General features: G+C 43.9%; 1 protein-coding gene and 1 long non-coding RNA gene across 16 annotated transcripts in view; both read right to left on the reverse strand.

Moving 5' to 3' along the window:
• DOCK9 (dedicator of cytokinesis 9) overlaps positions 1-19291 on the reverse strand; it is a 289683-nt gene that overhangs the window by 199285 nt on the left and 71107 nt on the right. The window lies entirely within an intron of this gene.
• Positions 3997-15657, reverse strand: LOC128314566 (uncharacterized). The gene is made up of 2 exons (XR_008296355.1): positions 8461-15657; positions 3997-8413 (listed from the first exon to the last, which is right to left on the reverse strand). It is a non-coding gene; the product is annotated as an uncharacterized LOC128314566 (long non-coding RNA).

Below are 19291 nucleotides of genomic sequence, written 5' to 3' on the forward strand. Positions count from 1 at the left end.
GAATGACTAAATTAGGGGTGCCTGGGTGGCTCAGTCAGTTAAGTTTCCGACTCCTTTTTTTTTTTTTAAGTGTATTTATTTATTTTGAGAGAGAGCACAAGCAGGGGAGGAGCAGAGAGGAGAGACAAATCCCAAGCAGGCTCCACGCCATCAGCACAGAGCTCAATGTGGGGCTCAAACCCAAGAACTGTGAGATCATAACCTGAGCAGAGATCAAGAGTCGGACGCTTAACAAACTGCACCACGAAAGTGCCCCATGAGCCTCTGACTCTTGATCTCAGTTCAGGTCGGGATCTCAGGGTCGAGAGTTCAAGCCCCACGTTGGACTCCACACTCCACACTGGGCATGAAGCCTACTGTAAAAAATAAATTAAAATAAAATAACAAAATAAAATAAAAGAATGACTGAATTAGTATGAGTTGGGGGTATATGTGCAAAGGTTCTGAGCACAAAAGAGCTCACCCTTTTGGGGAGCCGAAACGTAGCCCATGCAGTTTCAGCGCAATGGTCCAGGGGAGAATAGCATATGCTGAACCTGGTGGGGTAAACAGAGTGCAGATATACTGATAGATGTATTAAGGATTTTTGTTTTAGCCTGAGCTAAATGAGAAGCCATTGAAGGGCTTTAAGCAGAAAATGTCACATGGCCATAGGTACATGAGGATGAGAACTGAGCTTCAGATGCAGATAAGGTAGGAGACCACAAACCAGCAGGTGGTAGTTGAAACAATCAAAGTGAATGACATCACTTAAGAAGATGCTCACCAAGGACAGAGCCCTGAGCAACATGGGTGCTACTAATAATCACTACACACCCTCCCCATCTGTATCCACGGTGCAAACCAACACTACTACGACCACGATCACACATCTTTTTCCAGATCCTGAGTACCGACAGCAATTCACCTAAGCTGACTTATACCTTCTAAAGTCATCCTGAGCTAAGATCAAGACTAGTATTACCTAGTTACTTAACTTTTCATATATTTCTACCTCATACTCCAACTGAACTATGCTTTATAGTTCCTTAATGATCTCTGTATATTCCAACAACCTATTTCAAAACCAACGAATTTCTGACCTGGAAGAGATAATCTAATGCAAATCTTCCTTTCCACAAGAGGAAAGGGTAGTTCATTAAGCAAGCTGGCCAAGGTCTGTCCACTCTGGTCACAGGCTGTTGTGTTGCAGAAGGATGACTATGGCCACTGCCTAATTTCCAGTGTAAATTTTTCTGTTTTATCATAATAACTTGGACCTCAATTGCTCTGCCAATGGGAAAGCTAACAGCACAAGCCTGTTGGAAACTCCACCTGTGCCAAGCCCGATCTGTACCCATTTCTCAGATGGCTGAACAGAAAGAAGACAAGATGTATTTCTACCACCTCTGAACAGGAAAAGAGGCCTGCATGGGGGCACTTACTCTAGAATACATCTGCTTGGGGGATGGGCTTTGGGGGGGGGGTCTGCCCAAGCTGCCTGAGGTGCCACACATCTGGGTAACTTAGGGAACACACAGCAAACGCACTTAGCTGAGGCCCTCCACGGAGGATTTCACGCCACCCACTCATTCCACAGCTGTCCTCCACTCCTGTGACAACTTCCATCACTCTCTCAGCACTCCATCCGCAGGGCCCACCTCTTTGTCCTTAGACTATTTTCCAGGGTGTGCTGGGCTCAGCCACCAGGATTTCTTCCTGGGAATTCACTTTCCCTGTCTCTATGCTTTGCTGATTCACAGCTCATCAGGATGAAGTGTAAAGTCCTGAATGGTCAGGAATACTCCAGATTTGGAGCATCTCTGTTATATCACAGAAAACACTTTCTAACCTCATAATTAGAGAGGGCTTTGCTCTGCCTAGGTGTGGTACCGGCCCAGTCTAACCTCTGCCAACATGACAAAGCCCTGCTAAATCCCCACAATCCTCTTTGCAAAAGCCCCAAGGAGTCTCTCAGACTGTGAGGCAGAGGCCAGTCTGCTTTGCCAAGGTGTGCTGCTCACCTAAAAACGTCCCGGATGGGAAAAAGGCTACACCACAGTGCCCACCCTGACAAGCTCCACTTTTCCTTTGAATGTGGTTGGCCCTCTGTGGGTGAGTCACAGATGAGAACAGCTAACACAGGGCCTGAGCAGATGGTGGAGTCACAGGGCAGGGGTGAGGGGATGCATCACAGAGAAAAGCCACACAGGGTGTGACAAGACGGGACACACACACACTTCCGCATATGAGTCCCACGTCACTCAACGAAGCAGAAGCCCGTAAAGGTAGGAATCGCCCCACCTTCATGGTTCCAATGTGCTCCCCTTAGGGTATCAGCTAAGGGCTGATCATTGGTCCTGGCAGACAGACAAATGGAAAAAGCCTGTCACCAATTATGTGATGAGAGCTTGAAGGCCCATTTTAACCTCGAGTGCACTTCCAGCACTCCTGGCCTCGGTTTCCATCTGAATCATGTAGGCAGAGTCCCAAGCCGAGCTGCCAAAATATTTCAGTTTCCAATCCAAGAGACTTGGTAAAATCCATAAAGGAGGAGAAGTGTGATTCAGGGAGTCCACTCTTAGTCAGCACTGCCTCCTTCTAAACCAACCTCCCTAACCCCCTCCCAAATGAGCTCTTAGTCTCTCTCTTACCTAGTAGAGTGACAACACCCTCTAAAAGAAGGTTCCCTGACTGCTAATAATCCAGCTGAAACTCAGGGCACACAACTCTTCTAGATCAGATTACTTCCTATTACTTCCAAAATAGTACTGGAGAGAGGTGATGGGGCAGGCTGTCATGTTGGACAATCCAAATCCATCTATATTTGCTTATGGATTTAAGCAACCAGATTAATCTTTAGGGCTATTATCAAAATGAGTTTATATAATCCCAAACACACAGTGAGTGGGTGGTGGAGAAAGACAGCCACAATGTCCCTGGAAGGTCAAGGGGGAAAGAGAGGGAGAAGCAGGACCAACCTTAGAATCATGATTTTGTGACACAGATCATCCAACCACACATAAGAGGGTACATAGGAAGTCAAAGAAAGATTGGCATCAACTCCCCCTTTTACTTTTGTGATAAAAAGACCTAACCCAAACTCAGAGTTCGGCATTAGAGGCTCATACATTTTGTGTATGTTGGAAACAAATGGCCTAAGTACTCTCCCAAAACCTAGTGTGGCAATTCTCTGCGTTCCTTCAACAGTCTTTCCAATCACTAATCCTGTTGTTCACAGACTCAGAGGGTGGGTATGTGGCCTGGAACAAAGGTTCATAGCAGCTTACGAACACACACACATAAACACACACACATGCTAGAAGGTGGCCAAAGACAGGATAGCAAAACAACATTTTTTAATAAGAAAAACAAAAATAGCTTTAAGGGTTTTTTAAAATTCATTTCCCAATAGAAGGAATTCTGACATGATGAACTCTCTTGTTTCAAGACTGTGTGGCTTTCTCCAGAATTCTCTAATTGTCTGCGTCCAGCCAAGTCCTACATGTCTGGGGTTGCAGCTCAGACAACTTAAGCAGTCTTAAAGCTTATCCTCAACGTTTTTCTTCACTTTTCTCTTTTTCAACAGAGGGTGGTTAGACATTATAAGAAATCAAAAAGGTTTTTAATGTTCTGGTGTAGCTAGAGGTTGTTTTCAAAATTAAGAGCATTACTGCCTGCTTTCCTTTGGACGGTGCCCAGCTTTTTTGATAAACACGCATCTGCAGAAACTATCAGAGTTTCCGCTTGTTTTACAACACCGATCACAAGAGTATGATCTGGGCGGCAGCCTGCATCCTTCCAAACCACAACAGCCCATTCGAAAAGGTGGCTGAATTCTAAGGGTGAAAAGTGAAAACGGAAATTCAGCATGAACTCTCTTGTATCAAAGTTCCCAGAAATCATCAATGCACCTGCGTTTATCAATTTGGCAAAAAGATCTGGTGAAATCCTAGTCCAGTTAGTAGAAAAGAGAAACCAAAAATAAGACAACGATGACCACTTTCCAGGACTGGCTAAAACGTTCAGGGCTCTGCCTCTTTTCAGTCCTCATCCCACCCGACCCCCCAGCCAGAGTTATAAAAGTAGGATGATCTGGTCTGACTTAAGACTCTGGGAGAGAACACACATAGAAAGGGCTCCTACCTACCAACTTTGCTATAAATGCACACTGGTCCTTTTAATAGCTCCTCTCTGGATTTTCTCCTGCCCTGATGCGTCCTTCTTAAGATGCAGCACTCAGTTCTAAACACAGACTCAGAGCACGAGCAGGCCATGCATTTAATGGGAAAGTAACATCTTCGTGCTCTCTCTTTACAAGGCCCCAGCATTTGAGGCCCTTGATGCAGTTGCAGATTGCAGATATTTTCAGTTCACAAGAGCAGGAGCTGTCTTTCCAAAGCCAGGTGCTGGGTTCCCAAGCTCATCTTTCTGGGAGCTTAGGAGAGGAACTGGGTGGCCTGCAGGTGGCAAGTCACAGCAGAGAGGGTCCCCTGCCAAAAATCTCATGTCCTCCCTAATTAAACATCTGAAATTTGCTCTAGATAACCATACCCAGAAAACTCGCCTTCTTGGAAAAGAAGAAAAATGAGGTAAAAAATATTCTCCTTCTATGATCAAAACACAAACCCAAACTCGGAGACTCAGTGGCATCCAAACCCCATTCACTCCACAGTTTGGAAATAAAAGACAGGCTGCTCCCAAATCCTTCATCATCACCTCCAGCACTACCCTTAGTTAGCAAACTCCCCTCTAAAATGCAAATACCCTTTGGCAGATAGAATTGTTAGCTATTTATACCATGTGTGAGTGTTTTAATCAGATAAGAGCCCAACATCTAGCTGAGATCATTCACAGGCAGAAACTGACAGAAAAAGGAAGTGGGGGTGGAATTCTGGAACACTGAGGCTTAGGGGTGGGCGGGTGGCCGCAGTGAGGATGAGGACTTCAGTAGGGGTTCCACGGCCAAGCGCAGGAGGAGGAGGGAGGATAACATTTTGCCCAAATATAACCTTGTCCTTGGCAGTGTCGGCAACCACCTCCCTGCAAGGAGAGGCTTTCCAGCCAGAATGATCAAAGACACAGACTAAACAATGATTCTAGGGTCCTGTTCTCCACGCCCATCTTCCTGCTACAAAACTCATTTTGTAAGTAGTATCGGGAGAATTATCTAAACGTGCTGTCTTTTGCCTTACATTTCCCGGCTATTATAAAACCACTTTTAATCCCTATTAGGAAACCACATAAACTTGGTTGAAAAGGTTTCATTCTTGGTAAGAGGCTATAGGTAAAACAGCTCCCTGAAACTCTTTCTTCACAGGAAAAGCTGGAAGTGTTAGCAGTTCGTTGTCTAGGGGCGCCTGGCTGGCTCAGTCAGCTGAGGGTCCAACTCTTGGTTTCAGCTCAGGTCATGATTTCACGGTTTTGTGGGTTCGAGACCAAGTCGGGCTCTGAGCTGACAATGCAGAGCCCGCTTGGGATTCTCTCTCTCCCTCTCTCTCTCTGCCCCTCCCCCACTCCTGCTGTCTCTCTCTCAAAAATAAGTAAACCTTAAAATATTAAAAAAAAAATAGTTCATTGTCTACATGGCTACCATTTCCTGTTGACAATCCAAGTAGAAGATACTTTCATATTGTTATCCTCTTTTGGTCACGGAGAGGGCTAATATACCAAACCCCTCACCCCATGAAAGCCCTTTGTAGCTTTTTTTTTTTTTTTCTGTTTCTCTTGTGTGTTAAGACAGTGGAAGCAGGGTATCTTTTCTGCAGAAAAGCCTGAAAGCATGAACACCACAGTAAGGTAACCCCTGGATTAACTTTAATTAGCTCTAACAGTCTTAACAGGATGACAACCAGCCTTTGGCTCAGAGAGAAGAGCCTGGGGACATCTGGACCTCCAGGAAGATGTAGACAGGGAAGGAGACAGGGAGCCTCAGACATCTACCATGAAGCAGGAGCAGGCTTAAGCTCCAGGAACCCCCTCGCAGGGGCCCCGCCCAAGGTCTTGCATCTAACCTGGTATTTATAATTTTCTTTCCTTTTTTTTTTTTTGAGGAGAAGGAGGGGGAGAGAGAGAATCTTAAGCAGGCTCCACGCCCAGCGCTGAGCCCCATTCGGGGCTCCATCTCACAATTTCTCCGTGAGAAATGACCTGAGCTGAAATCGAGTCAGATGTGTAACTGACTGAGCCACCCAGGCGCCCCTTGGTATTTGCAATTTTCTAGTAGTTTTCTTAAAGAGGGGCTCGAAATTGTAAATGCTTCAGGGCCCTCCAGAAGCTGGATCTGTCCCTGACCTGAAGGTTTCTCAGGCATCGGAACTCACCAAGACCAGGAGTGAAGTCCTGATCTCCCCTCTCTGCTCTCACCAGCTGCACGGAGGCCCGCTCTGCCCCACCCCTGCGGTGCCTGCATTTGATTAATGGCATCACCACCTTCCAAGTCAGGAGACCGGGTGTTGTTATTCCCACTCTCTCGCCTACTTCCAGTGTGCAGCGTTGAGCAAATTCTAGCTCCATAAAAAACCGCTGCAGTCTGACCCTTTCCCCCCATCCCCTCAATCAGAGGGTTTGCTTGGGGGCTCAGAGCTTTCACCCCTGGCCCCCCTGTCTCCAGTCTCTTCCTTTCTGCCTCTGACCCCACTCTGCCATAAGAAGGATGGTCTAAAATACCTTACAGGGGCTACACAAGTTTCCGGACTGGAACACAGGGTGCTGGGCACATGAGGCAGCTCTTCAGGAACTGGCCACCTCACTTCACACGCAGCTCTGAGCTTCCCTTCCTCCCCTGCACACCTCTGAACTCACCTTTCCCTTCTGATCAACACAGATTCCCCCCAGCTACGCCTACACCCTAACCCCTTCAGGGTTTGTGTTCATCCTTCACACCCAGCTCAGATGCCACCTTCTCTTCAATCCTTCTTGACCGATTGCCCCTGGTCACTGGTTCAGATTACCCTTTGATTTCTTGTGGATCCAGCCCTTTTTTCTACTAATGTTTGCTTTTATCTCCCAAGCTAGATGGGGCTCCCTGTTCATCTTTGTCTCATCTTTTCTCCATTCTTCCATTGTTGTGGGGTTCATTCATTTCTGAGTGCTTTTCCACATCCCATCGTGATTTCACCTTAATACTTGCGTCTGCTGTACTGAAAGACAGGACTTCAGGGTACCATGGTTAGGAACACAGGGCTCTGGAACTAAATCGCTGATTTGAATCCCAGCTGTCCTACTCACTATGTGGCTTTAGACAATATTTACTTTATTCGGGTTCATCCATTTCCCCATCTATAAAGTAAAGGTAACAAGAGTATCTACCTCATCGGGTTGTCCTAAGAATTAAATAAGTAAATGGACATAAAGAGCTTAGAACAGCACATGATAACTAGCGAATACTCAGTAAGTGTCAGCTAGTATGATGGAGGAGAGGGAAGGGAGGAGGTGGAGAGGGGTGGCTTTCTTCAGTGACCCACTGTTTCCCCCACCCCACTATATAAGCCCCTTCCAAAGAACAGAGAGGATACTTAACGTGAAAGTCTGTTGTGCCGAGAAGGACACTGTGCACATATTTCCTAAATGTTTCTGTGAATAATAAAGATGACGCTGTCAGGGCACTGGAAGCAAGAGGCACACGCACAAACACACACAGGCAAAGTTCTTCAAGCTCTGAGGATTTAGCCGGCTATACTTCCATTTCCAAATGCAAACCAGGCTATCCTCTACCCTCCTCACCACTCAACTCCAAAGAGTGATTCCAGCTCCATTTCCTTTGCACTTCCCAGGGCACTGTAGCCAGGACAGCGCACCCATTCCCATGCTAGAACCCACAGCTCTACCTGCAGCCTCAATCGTCACGACACACTGATCTATGGATGTCTCCTAACCTCAAACTAGGGATGCCCCAAACCAAAATCCTCCCCTCCATCCCAACCCCCTCTGTCCCATTCCTTCAGCAGATGCCCTGGAGGTACACACTTCAAACATCTGAACACTCTTGACTCTTTCCCCTCTCTCTTCTGGACTTAACTGTCTCTTACATCCAGATACTTCTCTCCATCTCCACTCCCATCTACTTTAATGAGGCCAACATCACCTGTCACTCTGTTGCAAGGACCCCCTCCTTAGTGCCTCCACGTTCAGACCTCCCTTTCAACAATCCATCATTCACTCTGCAGTCTGAGTGATTTTGCTAAAACATCAGTCTGACCATGAGTTGCCTTGTCTAAAATCTTCAGTAAATGGCTCCCCTCCAATACTGGAATACAGTTCCAAAAGACCCACCAGGATCTGGTTACTTCCCTGCTTACCTCTCCAGCCCACTGGCCGCCAATGTACTCCCACAGTTGTCCAGCTCCACAAGCTCCCTCCAGCCTTGTGGAATTACTAGCAGCTCCAAGGAGGTCTCAGCTCTCCCTCCCTGGGAGGGAGAAATGCCCCTCACCTACCCCTTCCTTGGCAGAAATGCCCCTTGGCAGAAATGCCCCTCACCTACCCCTTCACCTGGTACATTCTTCTCTTCCTTCAAGACTCAAGTTAGACATCACCTCCACCAGGAACATTCCCTGACTCTGCTCCAAAGGTGAACTAGGAGCGCCTCATAGATACTCTCATGGTAATTACACGTAACTTACCCCGTCACAGCTTGCATCCCACTTAGGAGCTCCTACCGGCTCTCTGACAGCACAAACTATATTAGCAGGCATCCAATGAATACTTGAAAATTAAAGAGAAAATGAGGAGGCGTAACATAATAAGAAATATATATTTGGTCTCTGCCCCAGTTTCTGGTACAAAGCTTCTAAAACTCTTAGAATTCCAAGAGTGATAGAGGAGCATCTTTTGTTATTCATAATAAGCCCCATTCAACCTTATCTGAGTTTATGCTAATGAGATGACTCTTGGAGGCTGGTTGTCAGAGGAACCAACCAAGTGATTAGAGGGTAGGATCTTCCAGATCTGAAGCCTGACCTCAAGGGAGGGGAGAAGGGCAGGAGACTGAGCCCAATAACCAATGACCAATTATTTAATCGAGCATGCCCACATAATGGGGCCTCCATAAACACCCTAAATAAAGGGGTTCCAAGAGCTTCTGGGTCAGTGAACACATAGAGGTGTCAGGAGTGTGATGTGCCCAGAGAGGGTATGGAAGCTCTGTATCCTTTTCCCACACATTGCCCTATGTGTCACTTCCATTTGACTGTTCCTGAATTACATCCTTTTTAATTAGCCAGTTATAACAAGTATTTTCCTGAGTACTGTGAGCATTTCCAGCAAATTATCTAACCCAAGGAAGGGGTCATGGGAACCCCAGATTTACAGCTGGCCAGTCAGATGTGTAGGTGACAAACTAGGACTTCAGACCAGCGTCTGAAATGGGGGCTGTCTCACGGGACTGAACCCTCAACCTCTGGGTCCTATACTAACTCTAGGTAGTTAGTGCCCAAATTGTTTAATGTGGGGGGCAGTGGGGAAACCACACATTTATTGTCAGAAATGTTGTGAGTACAGGAAATAGTTCTTCACAGCAGAAGGGAAAAAAAACAAGGAAAAGGTTTCAGGGCTCTTTCTGAACTGCTCTTCAACAATAAAGAAAGCAGAGAGAAATAAGAGTACTTTGTAAGACTGATTCTTTGATATAGCTGTTGCCTATGTCATCAATCTAGAAAACATACAAGGAATTCCAAAAGTGCATAAGGGTAAATTTATGCGGTATATAGGACTGCCACCAAGTGCACATCTTAGGATTCCATAAACACACTCTCATCACAGAGACTCTGTAAAGACAGAACGAACTTGAGGGAGAAGAGAAAGCCTACCAGCGGGCAACCAGCTCCATGTAGTCGCTCTGCTTGAGTTTACAGGTCACATCTACCTCAGTCCCCAGGACACGGTTTTTCCTTGGCAGAGAAACAGATGTTTATTGAAATGCATCCTAAGATAAAGCCTCTGATTGTTCACTGACATTGGAGAAAATGTAAAGTACTCCTTTATCCAACATTCCAGGACTGAGATAAAATAAAACACACACACAAACACAAATACACAGCCACACATACATCACACACAAACATACACATATCCAAACCTTACACACATGTAAAATGAGGGTAAGAAGGAAAACTAGCCTCATGTAACAGAAAGGCTAGAATTTACTCTCCATCTATTAAGATACAGATGTATTTCCCGTAGACATGAATACACTGGGTTTGGAAACTCTAGGAGTACCCCTGCTTATATTTTGCTGGGACTCCTTTTGTTAGCAAAGAGCGGATATAGAAAATATGTAGATTCAAATCAAGGTTACTTGAGGATGCAGCTGCCAGACTGGAATTTTTCCTTCATCAGAATGCACCAGAGAGTCCTTACAAAGACAAGCTTGATCTGGTTTATGAACAGGCTATTTCACAAGGAAACAAATTTACAAATATACTTAACTCTACACTCAAACCTTAACCCTTAACTCTGAATCTTTACCAATATATGCTTTATAAGACTCTCATTCAGCAACTTATGGAGGACAGTCTACATATTCTATCTTAAAAATGTAGTTTATGTTTCTCTCCCTAAATTTGTTTTATTTTTACTAAATTGCAATTGAACTGACAGCTGGAGAAGAATTTTGCCTCTGTAATGGACACAGAGTGGTACCAAAATAAAGGCTAGTATATAGAAGAACATAAAATATAATAAAGGCAGTATCACAAGTCAGTGAGTAAGGAATGAATGAATTCAACAAACAAGATTGGGGGAAATGAGTGTTGGGGACAAGGAGGGAATCAAATTAGGGCCTCAACTAAATTATATATCCAAATAAACTGTGAAGCAACAAAGCAGGAGTTGGCAAACTGTAAACGACCAGCTACTAAATATTACAGGTTTCTGTCACAACTATTCAACCATGCCAGTGTGACAGCATTATGAACAAATAAGTATGGCTATGCCAATAAAACTTTATTTACAAAAACAGGTGACAGGACCTTTGGATGAAAAAGTCAAATAGTAAACAAACAAATAATTCCAAAAGAAAATAGTGGGAATATCTGATCTAGGGAAGAATTTCTAAGCATAAAAGCAATGGGAAAAATCATAGAGGAAAGATGATTATGCTTATTACATACATTTAAACTTTTGTTAGTAAAACAAGTATATAAAGAAAGTAATCAAAAGGCAAATGACAAAATGGAAAAATATTTGAAATAAATATGAAAAGGCCACCTGGGTGACTCAGTCAGTAAGTGTCCAACTCTTGATTTTGGTTTAGGTCATGATCTCACCTTTCATGAGATCGAGCCCCATGTGGGGCTCTGTGTTGTCAAAGCAGAGCCTCCTTGGGATTCTCTCTGCCTCTCTCTCTCTGTCCCTCCCCTACTCGTGCTCTCTCTCTCTCTCTCTCTCAAAATAAATAAACATTCAAAAAAATAAAATTAAATAAATATGACAAAGGATTTGGAGCTTGAAAATTATCTCTTCGGGGTGCCCGGGTGGCTCAGGTGGTTAAGCATCCGATTTCAGCTCAGGTCATGATCTCGTGATTCGTGAGTTTGAGCCCCACATTGAGCTCTGTGCTGACAGCTCAGAGCCTGGAGCCTGCTTCGGATTCTGTGTCTCCCTCTCTCTCTCTGCCCCTCCCCCACTCACACTCTTTCTCTCAGTCTCTCAAAAATGAATTAATGTGGAAAAAAAAAAGAGAAGAAAGAAAATTATCCTTTGTCTCGCAAATTGGCAAAAATGATGCTGGCATTTTTATGAAATGACTAATATTCACTGCTCTTGGAATGTAAATGGAATCAATCATCAAGCAATAAAAGAATATGCCTTAAAGGGACTTTTAAAAATTCATTCTTGCCTTAGTAAGTTCATGTTCATGAACTATCTAGCCTATGAAAATATTCAAGATCCGTAGAAAGATATTTGGGTGAAGATGTCCTCTATAATTTTAATGTATAATAACCTAAATGCCTAATAACAGAGAAGCATTCAAATAAATTCTAGAATATACATGGCAGTAGAATACTATGCACATACTAGCATTTTAGTGGAACATTATGGGCCATAAGAAAATTTTAAAAAGGCGTCAGGAATGGCACCTGGCTGGATCCATTGGTGGAACATGCAACTCTGGATCTTGGGGCTGAGTTTGAGCCCCACCTTGGGTGTAGAGATTACTTAAAAATAAAACCTTTCTTTAACAGAAAGCCATAAGAAATGATTTATGAAATATGCTATTTTTATATTTGCATAAGCAGAGAAAAATATTAGAAAACACACTACATGTTCAGCAGTAATTATCTCTCGGCTATGGGATTATGGGTGATTTTTATTTTCCTCTTTATTCTTCTCTGTAGTCTCTTAAGTTTCCTCTAATAATTATATATTCTAAGTATGAAAGACAATGCTACTTTTACAAAGCAAGAGAATTGTTGCTTCTCACTAAATCTGTGAGAGAAACATAAATCAGCTACTTGGAATATCTAAAAAGTGAGACTTGAGCGAAGCAACAACAGCTTTCCTCATCTGTTTCTACTCAGTATTTCTGCTGATTTCCTCTTTAATATCTAAGAAACAGCTACCAGCTCTAAAAGGGTGAAGACCTCCTGGAACAGACACATGCCAGCCCCTACAACAGAACGGTTCAGAATTCCCCTGGGATATCTGAGAATGCCTGTGGTCATGCCTCCAACAGTTGAGGCAAAATGAGTGCTAATTTGAATCCCCATACAACCATGTTATTGACCTAAGTCTACCTACAGCAATCTAAGGCGGTTATTCTGTTCATAAATAACTCTGTCAATAGCTTAAGAAATAAAGAGCAATAAGGAAGTCAGACTGCTTGAAGTCACAAGGAGAGAAAACAAATGTTCTTGTCTTCAACTTTTAAAAATCTCAAAAGAATCTTTCTGGAGGGCAATCTGGCTAACTATGTATCAAAATCCTTTAAAAAGCAAAAGCTTCTGCACTGCAAAGGAAACAATCAACAAAACTAAAAAGCAACCGAGGGAATGGGAAAAGATATTTGCAAATGACTATCGGACAAAGGGCTAGTATCCAAAATCTATAAAGAACTCACCAAACTCCACACCCAAAAAACAAATAATCCAGTGAAGAAATGGGCAGAAGACATGAATAGACACTTCTCTAAAGAAGACATCCAGACGGCCAACAGGCACATGGAAAGATGCTCAATGTCACTCCTCATCAGGAAAATACAAATCAAAACCACACTCAGATACCACCTCACGCCAGTCAGAGTGGCTAAAATGAACAAATCAGGAGACTATAGATGCTGGAGAGGATGTAGAGAAAACGGGAACCCTCCTGCACTGTTGGTGGGAATGCAAACTGGTGGAGCCACTCTGGAAAACAGTATGGAGGTTCCTCAAAAAATTAAAAATAGATCTATCCTATGACCCAGCAATAGCACTGCTAGGAATTTACCCAAGGGATACAGGAATGTTGATGCATAGGGCCACTTGTACCCCAATGTTTATAGCAGCACTTTCAACAATAGCCAAATTATGGAAAGAGCCTAAATGTCCATCAACTGATGAATGGATAAAGAAGTTGTGGTTTATATATACAATGGAATACTATTTGGCAATTGGAAAGAACGAAATCTGGCCTTTTGTAGCAACGTGGATGGAACCGGAGAGTGTTATGCTAAGTGAAATAAGTCATGCAGAGAAAGACAGATACCATATGTTTTTACTCTTATGTGGATCCTGAGAAACTTAACAGAAGACCATGGGGGAGGGGAAGGGGGTAAAAAAAACTTAGGGAGGGAGGCAAACCATAAGAGACTCTTAAAAACTGAGAATAAACTGAGGGTTGATGGGGGTGGGAAGGAGGGGAGGGTTGGTGATGGGCATTGAGGAGGGCACCTGTTGGGATGAGCACTGGGTGTTGTATGGAAACCAATTTGACAATAAATTTCATACTAAAAAAAAAAAAAAGCAAATACGCTTTTGCCTAACTCTTCCAGGTCTAGAAATCTGTGCTAAGAAGACAATTTGACAAATGTCTAAAGCATATATGCAAGGATGTTTATCACAGCATTTATTGTTGGCACAAAAATAGAACAGTGAAACAGTGGGTATAGGTTAAACAAAATGTCACATCCTGCAATGTGAATGTGTGTGTCCTCTCAAAATGCGTATGCAGAGGCCTAATTCCCAATGGGATGGAAGGTGGCGGTGAGGCCTTTAGGATGGGATTATTAGGTTATGAGGGTAGAGCACTCATGAAGCCCCCTTTAACCAGGAAGAGACTATAGTGCTCTTATAAAAGAGACCCCACAGAGATCCACTGCCCCTCTTCCGTATGAGGTTACATCGAGAAGACTGCCCTCAAGGAGCCAGGAAGCGGGCCCTCACCAGATACTGAATCTGCAGGTGCCTGAATCTTGGACTTCTCAGCCTCCAAAACTGGGAGACATAAATATTTATTATTTACAAGACACCCAGTCTATGGCATTTTGTGATGGCAGCCTGAAATGAACTCAGACACATCCATACAATGAAATGCCGCCAATAAGATTGAGACATAAATGTATACTTATTAACATGTAAAGATATGTGTAATATACTGTGGAGACTATTTAAAGCTAGTTATAGACTACATAACAAAATAACATGCTTATTATATGTATGTATTAGCTTGGACTGCCATAACAAAATACCATAGACCAGATGGCTTACACAACAGAAATTTATTTTCTCACAGTTCTGGAGGCTAAAGTCCTAGGTTAGGGTGCCAGCAAGGTCAGTGCCTGGTAAAGACTCTTGTCTTGCAGCAGACAAGCTGCCTTCCTGCTATGTGCTCACACAGTGAGGGAGTTAGGGCTCTCTTACTCCTCCCATAAGGCCACAGCCTTATCAAATTAAGCCCTCACCTTTATGACTTCATTTAACTTAATATTTCCTAAAGACCCTCATCTCCAGATTCATCACATTGGGGGTCAGGGCTTTGACATATGAATTTTGGGAGTCCAAATGAATCCAGAGAAACTCACAACAATTATATTTTCTTATGAACAATGCTGTACGTGGATGAAATTCTGGAAGGTTTTGCCTCAAAATGTTTAAATTGGTGGGTTACGTCTATGTACCGAACACAGCATGCTTGGTTTCTACAATAAATGTTAATTACCTGTTTAAAATTTCATAAATATTAATAAGATAGTACATTTTAATAAAGCATTGGGGGAAAGGTACAGTAGTCTTTCAGGCTGGTCTCACTGGCTGTGCTCACAGAAAGCAGCATCAACAGAGCAGGGCAATCTCAAGACACAGGAAATGGATCCAGGAATCAGAGCAGACAGTTCCTTGAAAACACCTCCAATTTACTAATGTGATCTAAATAGGCAACAAAGCCCACAGGGCATCATTAGGAAGGATATTCGAAATAAAATGGAAAACACAGCCTACCCAAAGCCACACTGCAGCGATCAGACTCAGAACCAAGGCAGTGTTCCAGAAGGCAGCCACGCAGGTTTCTGCTTTCTTACACCTCAAGACAGTTCTCACAATGCAAGAAAAAAATTATGAGGGAACACCTAAAATAAGCAAGATCCAGCCTGTACTTTCCCCACTGCCTCAAGCTGACAGGTATCAGACCATGTTTCACTTATCACCTGTGGCAGATTCACCAGTTCTCTCCCCTTACCTCTCCCCTCCCCCCCACCCATCCCTCACCTCGAAACAGACACACAGACATGCACAAGGAGGACTGCAGGCTCTTAGGAGCACACATCACCCTCAACTCCTTTCTCTGTGCACAGTACACATGACAAATCACAGGATTTTCATAGCCAGTAGGCGTTTTCTGTTAGGAAGGACTGGTTAGCCTGGGAAGACCACAGCGGTCTGGTGAAATTCTGTACCATTATAAAGGCTGAGAACATGTTGAAGACATGTAGCAAATCTTATAATAAAAGAACCATGGGAAACTTCACACCTTTAAGGAGGTAAGAAAAAAATTAAATATTAATTTACAATGGGTAAAATTGTCACTTATTATCCAGTCATGTCACAAAAGAAATCGAAGACAGGAAGTTTGTTTTCTCCCCTTGTGGCTTCCAGCAGTTTGCCTTCATGGCCACTCTCTAGGAGGCTGCTGACAGGATCCTAGCTGCTGTCGCGGTTATAACTGAGCGATTTCTTCCACTTCACTAGTAACTGGCAAAAAGAGAGCATGGTACAGAATAATCCCACGGCTCCTCCGTTCTTCCACAGACGTGTTAAGAGAATATTATATTGGGGCATGTGGGTGGCTCAGTCGGTTAAACGTCTGACTTAGGCTCAGGTCATGATCTCACAGCTTGTGGGCTCGAGCCCCGCGTCTGGCTCTGTGCTGACAGCTCAGAGCCTGGAGCCTGTTTCTGATTCTTTGTCTCCTTCTCTCTCTGCCCCTCCCCCACCTGTGCTCTATCTCTATCAAAAATAAATAAATGTAAAAAACAATTTTTTAAGAGAATATTATATTATATTATAATAAGTTATTGAGTAAAACAGGTCAAGTTCTAGCCATAAGACTGTGCCCATCACAAACCCTCACAGACAGGTGTATTGTGTCACCTCACACTGCCCCTTGTCACAGAAGGGGCCTGGGCTGAGCTAGGCCTTCATGTCCTCGGACAGTGCCCTTGTGCCTTCTGTCGGCCTCTCCCTGATGGGGACGTGAGCTTCCTCGTCACTTCTGTACACTCAGCGCTCAGCACAAAGGAGCATTCAAGGTTGTGTCTGGAATGAGCTGAACTAATCCATTCAATTACTTAGAAAAGGAGGACGTTAGGAAAAATCTATATTCAGGTATAGAGACTGCCCCAACTCAGTCTTGGCCCTCCACTGTGGTAGGATTACTAGTCAAAATTTAAGGGTGGTACGGTCGAAATTCAGTCCCCAGAGGCCAGATGAGCCACTTCCCAGTGTCCTACCCACCATGGGGCTGATTCATGCCATTTAGATATAAAAAGAGCCTTCCTGTACAAGATCACACAGCTGCAGCCTTGCAAAGTTAAAGTCTGCACTAGAGACATCTGATTTTTGCTTCAGAGCCAACTTTAATGATGATAAAAATGCTTTTTCTTCACCACAAAGTTCTCTATTAGCTTATTACACTCTGCCTGTTGTAAAAGGATTTAAAGTGATTTATATAAATACATATAAAATAAGACAAAAAGTATTTAATAAGCACATGAGAAAGAGCCGATGGTGATAAAACAGTCATATAGGAAAATAAGGAGCAAAGTTTAAGGGCAAAAAAAAAAAAATCATTTTGAAAGAGCCTATGTATAGGTCACAGGTTCGGGACTAAGCTTTCTTTTACCAGGCAACTGAAGAGGTGGCTGAGATCAGTTACATGAATCTTAATGTACATAAAATACGAAGTTCCTCAGGAAGAGCACAACCATTTGGAGTATGGACAGAAGAAATTTACTTCATAATTTACCTCATGAAAAGAATGCTAAAAAATAGAAATCATTATGCTAATAGCTAACAATTAGCACTAACTTATATATAAAACACTGTCCTAAGGGCTCTAGACATACTCACTCATTTAATAATCCCAGGAGGTAAGAATTACGATTATCTGCATTTCATTAAATGCAGATTTATTTCATTATTCATTAACAGTGAAAATGAGGAACCGAGCAGTTAAGTAAATTGCCCGAGGTCACCAGCTAGCAAATGTGGACTGGGGATTCAGGCCCTGCAGGCTGGCTCCAGAGTCGGCACTCTTCACTACCATACCAGTGCCTCCGCCTCATCCAAAATCAACTGAGCAATGCCCTCAACAAAACCCTTGTAGTAGACGTCACTTTCGTAAGGATGTTTCTTATGCTGCCCTTCCGTTCGGCCAAGAGAAAAACACAAAGCTTTGCTCTGTAGCAGCAATTCCACTGAGGCCAGAATGAGGCAATCCATCCATGTGGGTTTCTGACACATGGGCAGATATCTGGAAGATGTAGAGTCTCTCTAAGAATGGGTGGCCTCAAGCCCTTCTGGCTAATCCTCATGAACATTATTACTTCTCCTCCACAAGATCTGGTGCGCAGTGAGCGGCCAGGATGGGGGTTATACGTGAGAAGCAGGTGAAATCCAGCTCTGACCTGCTGACAGTTCAGGCACAGCCACAGGCTGGACAAGTCTCCTGAGCTGAAGGAAGAACAGACACCCTACTAAGGCTGAGGAGCCAACAGGCCCACATCTGCCTGAAGAGCAAGTCCGCCCTGCCCTTGCCCGGAGGGGGCTCAAAAGAACACCATCGGGCAGGGCTCCCCTAAGAAAGGGTTTGGCTGGCTCAAAGCAAAGGAGGAAAATGCCCTCACATGCCTGTGTCATAGGACGGGTCTCAACAGGGATGGTCTGGGTACTGCCCAAAGACGGTGTCATCAATTGTCAGTCGTGACCACAGCAAACCCATGGGATGTTCGGCTTTGAACCACAGAATTTCTTTATGTGGCTTCAGGACATGAGGGTTGAAAAGTATCACTCTAGGGCAGATTACTGAAAATGAGCCAGTTATTGTTTGGGGGACACTACAAAAATTTTTGATAAAAGACGTTGGCTTTAGGATAAGTGATCATAACCTGACTTCTCAACAGCTTCTCCAAGCTCAAGTTCAGGACCATTAAAAACATTTCCTTAGAATTCACTCATTAACTAAGCACCCAACTACAAATCAGACACTGTTCTTGCTGTTGGGGCAGAACAGCAAATAAAACAGACAAAAATCCCAGCTATCAGAAAGCTTATTCTTTTTTTTTTTTTAATATTTATTTATTTTGGGGAGAGCACAAGTGGGAAAGGGGCAGAGAGAGGGGGACAGAGGATCCAAAGTGGGTCATCGAGCAGAGAGCCCGATGTGAGCTCAAACTCACAAACTGAGAGATCATAACCTGAGGCAAAGTTAGATGTGCAAATGACTGAGTCAGCCAGGTCCCCCCAAAAATTTATTCTTCTTGTAAGTCTGATAAGCAACACTTACTGCTAACTACTCTTACTATACTTGACTAACAGTGTCAGGTGGAGATAAATAATGAAGAGACCATGGCAGAGAATCAGAGGAGGGTGCCCTGCAGGGGCTACAAGATTATACTGGTGGCCAAGGAAGCCTCACTTAGAAGGGGAAATCAGAGCGAGCCCTGCAGGAGGCCAGGGATGGACCGGGCAAATGCCTGGCTGGAGAGGTCTAGGAGAGAACAGCAAGGCATCCTGAAAAGCCAGCGGGAAGTGTGGAATGAGGAGAGAGTGAGAAGAAAATGGGGGTCTCCGGGAGCAAGCAGGGGGCAGCAGGTGGGTAGGGGCAGAACCCGAGGCCA

Source organism: Acinonyx jubatus, chromosome A1 (assembly GCF_027475565.1).
Source record: "Acinonyx jubatus isolate Ajub_Pintada_27869175 chromosome A1, VMU_Ajub_asm_v1.0, whole genome shotgun sequence".
NCBI classification, from domain to species: domain Eukaryota; kingdom Metazoa; phylum Chordata; class Mammalia; order Carnivora; family Felidae; genus Acinonyx; species Acinonyx jubatus.